Consider the following 5,147-nt stretch of genomic DNA (forward strand, 5'->3'; position numbering starts at 1 on the left):
TGCTTGGCGTCCCCTGGGGCGCTCCCAGGACTTACCCCAGCAAGGGGGCCTCTCAGAAGCCCCTCCATGTGGTTCTGAAGCTCGGGAGACCTATAACTTTCAGGACTGGTTGCCACTGTGGGCTGTGTCGGCTCCTGCCAGGGTGTCCCCTGCTGAGCAGAAAGGCTCTCCGGGTTTGGCCAGGTGGACCAGGAAACGTCTGCAGGAGCCCATGGGCTCTGAGTTTGCTGGACATGTTCGCGGCCCCCCACTCAGCCTGCTCCACTGGCCAGGGGCTGACTCGAGGCCTCAGGCTCTCTCTCACCCTGCCTCCGAGGAAGCTGCAGGCTCCTTAGAGGTGCGGGCCAGTGAACTCTCCAGAAGAGCTGTCAGGGGCTGCCTGCCACTGGCAGCTGCTGGGCCCACCCTGTGCCTCCCCGAGGGCTCAGGCGGGCACTGGGCCTAGCTGCTGCCACCACACCTTGGAAGGGCTCACGGCAGGGCAGTGACTGTGGCATATCCATTCCCTGCAGGAGGATAAGTCCTGGCGCCGCCACGTCCTGACTTGGTCCTGGGATGGCAGGTCTAGGTGCCCCTTAGCCTCCTCCCCGACGGCCCTGAGGCCTCCATTATGGAGGATGTTTCCTGGGGCTCTCTGGGGTGTGGGGGGGAACATCAGGAAGCCAGTGCCTCTTCATCCAGGCTGGTCATCGAGAGCCTTGTCAAAGGCCGGACCTCCTGGCCAGCCTGGCCACGTCCCCCTCGCCTGGGCTAGTTGGCAGCCACATCCCCCCTGACAACATTCCCAGCAGGAGGAGACCTCTGGGTGGCTGGGCAGGGCCCTGCTCAGGCCTTATAGCTCAGGGTGACAGACTGTCAGGGTGACAGATGGCCTTGAGACCAGGAACACTTCAGACTGTTCGGACACCCAGAGAGGCAGCCAAGGAGAGGAGACATCTGAGAACAAATGAATGGTCAGGCCGTGGGGGCTTGGAAGACCGGACAAGGGGGCCGGGGCTGGCCTGGACAGCTCCCATGGACTCTGAGGACAGTGCAGCTGAGGACGGGGCGGGCCCAGGTAATGCCACGTTCCCCGGGGGAGCCCAGGGGCCATGTTTCTTCTACAGGTTTGGCTATTTGCAGGAACGGTCCAAGCCCCTTCTTCAGTGGGAGAGTAGTGGAGAGAGAAAAGCGTCAGAAATTGGAGGATGTGAGCCTAGGCCATGCCGAGGATGGCAACCCAGAGATGGCCCTCGGGAGCTGTGCCCTCAAGCTGGTGCCCCAGGCCTGCTCCCAGGCTCCAGCCACAAGGCCTTTGAGGCACGCCTTGGTTTTCCTTTTTCCACATGCACAGTTGCTGACCTTACCCACCACCTCCTTTTGCCAGCTCTCAAGGCCCCAGGGTGCAGGTCAGAGTGGGGCTCCCTTGGGAATAATGGTGATGAAGGAGAAGGGTCTCACGCCGGGCTGGGTCCACCAACGCCTCGTGGGGATGGGGCCCCTCAGAGGAAATTGCGGTGGGGAGGCCAGGTGATGGACTGGGCTTCGGAAGCCTCGAGAGCGAAGCTCTGACAGAGCCCTTCCCAGAGGCCACCCGCGGCAGCTGATCCTGCAGATTGGAACTGGGGTGAGACAGCAGGTGGAATTCCTGCTGGAAGGGTCTCCCCTCCTGGGAACGGTGGAGAGGGAGCAGTCCTCAGCGTGGCAGTTCAAGCAGACAGCTCCCTTCCAAAATTTTCCAGAAAGGAAGCAGGGGTCAGCTCTCCTCCCAAAGAGACACGATCCTCCCCGCACCCTGGTGAAAGGGCCACGCATGTCCCCCTTTTACAGATGGGAAAATAGAGGCTTTGGGAGCTCAAATTCAAGCACTGGGTTAAGAACCTACCTTCACTGGCTGAATTTCACAGACCCTGGACCTGGAGTCCTTGCTGAGAATACGTGAGTGTCAAAATCTTTTTTTTTTTTTTTTAAGATTTTATTTATTTATTTGACAGAGAGAGACACAGAGAGAGAGGGAACACAAGCAGGGGGAGCAGGAGAGGGAGAAGCAGGCTTCCCGCCGAGCAGGGAGCCCGATGCGGGGCTCGGTCCCAGGACCCTGGGATCATGACCTGAGCCGAAGGCAGACGCTTAACGACTGAGCCACCCAGGTGCCCCTCAAAATCTATTTTTGAAATCGAATCACAGGATTGTACATTTTCTGTAAGGACCTACTGGCCCCAACTCCTACCCCTGCTTGATGCCACCAGCTGGTTTCATCTTTAAGCCATTCCCTACTTTGAGGCCACGTACATCGGCCCAGCCCCAAGAACCACACAGAACCAGACTCTGCCGGGACACTGCGGACCTGCTGGGCCAGATCATTCTTTGCTGTGGGCTCCCATGCACCATGGGATGTGTAGCAGCACCCGTGGCCTTTACCCACCAGATGCTGGTGGCCTCAAGAATGTCTCCAGATGTCACTAAACGTCCCGTGGGAGGCAAAAATATACCCCTGTTGAGAACTGCCGAGTTAGAGCTTGCCAATTCTGGTTCATAGTTCAAGTACAGCCTCAGACATGTTTGGTTTGGCCTGCAATGGGTCTTTTTTATTTTATTTTATTTTATTTTATTTTATTTTATTTTATTTTATTTTATTTATTTGAGAGAGCAAGAGCAGGGGGAGGGGGAGAAGGAGAAGCAGACTCCGCACTGAGGAGGGGCTCGATCCTAGGACCCCGAGATCATGACCTGAGCAGAAGGCAGAAGCTTAACCGACAGAGCCTCCCAGGCACCCCGACCTGCAGCGGGTCTTAAATATATTTTAGATTAACTGATGAAATTTTGTAACCAGCTTCTCCTGGAAAATCAGAAGATTTGGCGGGGTCTGGGGGCCACCAGCTCACTGGCATCTCCACCACGTCTTGTCCTCTCCACGGCCTTCAGCACCCTCCCTTGGGCCACCGGTTCACTCCCCCTCACTCATTTACACTCCCTGCCTGACCCATAGAGGTATTTTTGTCAGAACCTCTGCTTTAAAATGTGAAACAGGGCTGGCTGGTTAGCTCAGTTGGTTAGAGCGTGGTGCCGATAAAATGTGAAACAGCTATAGTTTAACCATCCTGCTGGTTTTTCATCTCCAAGCTGGACAGCCCCTTGCTTCCACTATCCTTGACATCTATGAGCTTAAATAATTAGGATTTCTCCTATAGGTTCTAACCACTTTGCAGGGGGTGGGGGGAGGGATGAAAAAGACTCTGTAACCACAGAGTGCTTAGGCAATCCCAGTGCATTAAATATTCCAGTGCATTAGTCATATATTTACACAGAGAAATGTTCTTTGTCTAAAACGTTTTTTAAAAAATTCCTGGTGAAAATGTAGCCCGACAAGCATCTATTAAGTGCTTACCAAGGGGAAGGCAGTATGATAAGTCCCAGGAAGAATAAAATGCTGAACAAGACACAGCCCTTGACCTCAAAGCATTCCCATACAAGAGCGAGAGACAGGAGGGTGAGCCAATAACCATAACAAGAATAGAAAGACCTAGAAGCAACAATACAGAGAAGATTAGCAAGCCCCCTGAGCAAGGATGACACACAAATTCGTGAAGCATTCCATATTTTAAAAGAAAGAAGGAAAGAAAAGAAAGAAAGAAGGAAAGGAAGGAAGGAAGGAAGAGGGAGGGAGGAAGGAAGAGAAAGAAAGAAAGAAGAAAGAGAGAAAGAAAGAAAGGGGGAGACAGGGGAGGTGCAGGGAAGGTGTGCTGGGAGCCAGGGAGAGGAGAGATTCATTCTGGCTGCTGATATTAAATTAATAAAACGAGGAAGAGAACATTCTTTCCCCATGTAAATCTTTCCAGAGAGGCCAAAAAGTCTTCCTAAATTGTTCTTATTACTGTTGCTGAGCTATTTTTGTATTTTATTTACTATGTCCCTATCAAGAACCCACCCTCGCTTCAAAGCCTGGGACAAAGATCATCTGCCCCTTGACATCTCCCGCCAAGCCCGCCTGCCCTCCTTTATAACTTTATAACTCTCCGGACATTTCTTTCCTCCCCTTCGAGACTGGACGCCGCTTGAGAGCAAGGGCTGAAGCTGGAGGCCTCTGTTCCCTCCCCAGCCTCATAAGGGCCCTCCCTCAGGCAAGTGCTTAGTGAATATTTGTTGGATAAAGATCTAGCCCTCCCTTTCCAAAATCAATGTCAATGCTGCAGGAAACTGTTAAAATAAAAACAGCCAGAATGTGTAGAAACTTTCAAGAAACATTTCCATTCTCAGCAGACTGTTAGAACTCATCCCCCACCCCGCTTTTTCCCTTTGTTTCTAATTCTGAATTTGGGGCTAGATGTGGTAGGCAGTCCCCCTTTTAATCTTTAAATATAGTTCTGAATATAATTACATTTTTATGCAGCACCGAAACATCATATCCTGGTAACGGGGCATTCTTGCACTATTAACATCTGCGTTAAATCTCCTTCGCGTCTGTCTTCTATTGAGGACAGTTGTGAAGTCTAAGATGAAAGTGATCGACATCATTTGTGAATTATGTGTATTTCCTTACGCTGTATATCAATGGGTTTTGCTCCTGGTGGTTTTGCGAATACCAGGTTGTCTGGTAGCCGGGCTTTCGCCGAAAACCCCTTTCAAGACATGGATCCCGGCATCCTGGCACAGAGGACACACACCGTGTTTAGAAGAGCATTCGTCCTGGATTAAGAAATAAGTTGCATCACGCAGCGCTCTTTGCCAAAGAGCCTGATCCGTCTCGTAAGCGACCTGAGGAACTGGAGCCCACACAGACAGCTGGGCGGATCAAAATGGAAATGGCTCATCTTGTGCTAGGAACTCTGCTAAGCTCCTACCCCTGTCATCTACGGTCTTCCCTACAGGTACCCGTATTCCCATTTTGCAGATGAAAACACTGAGGCTCAACAAGGTTAAGTGACTCGCAGAGGTCCTGCAGCCAGCTAGGCATTGCTGTGGGGCCACAAAGAGTTAGTTGCACATGGCAGGGTGCATCCTGTCCCCCAGGGTCATCCTCCCAGGGGGCCACCCTGGCAAAAGTGCCAGGCCCCAGGGGTATCAGCGGCAAGGATCCATCTTCAGCTGGCCCCACAGTTCTGCCTTCCACGTCTCTGATTCCACTTGGTGTCAGTGGCTCGAAGAAGGGACCTCCACGAGGGTCAGGA

The 5,147-nt window shown here is 52.6% G+C and overlaps 1 non-coding gene across 1 annotated transcript; it reads left to right on the plus strand.

Annotated features, from left to right (window-relative positions):
- The first annotated feature begins 3,478 nt into the window (after positions 1–3,478).
- LOC123324695 lies at positions 3,479–3,583 on the plus strand. The gene has a single exon (XR_006539969.1). It is a non-coding gene; the product is annotated as a U6 spliceosomal RNA (small nuclear RNA).
- The last annotated feature ends 1,564 nt before the right edge of the window (positions 3,584–5,147 follow it).

This window comes from Neomonachus schauinslandi, chromosome 4 (assembly GCF_002201575.2).
Source record: "Neomonachus schauinslandi chromosome 4, ASM220157v2, whole genome shotgun sequence".
NCBI classification, from domain to species: domain Eukaryota; kingdom Metazoa; phylum Chordata; class Mammalia; order Carnivora; family Phocidae; genus Neomonachus; species Neomonachus schauinslandi.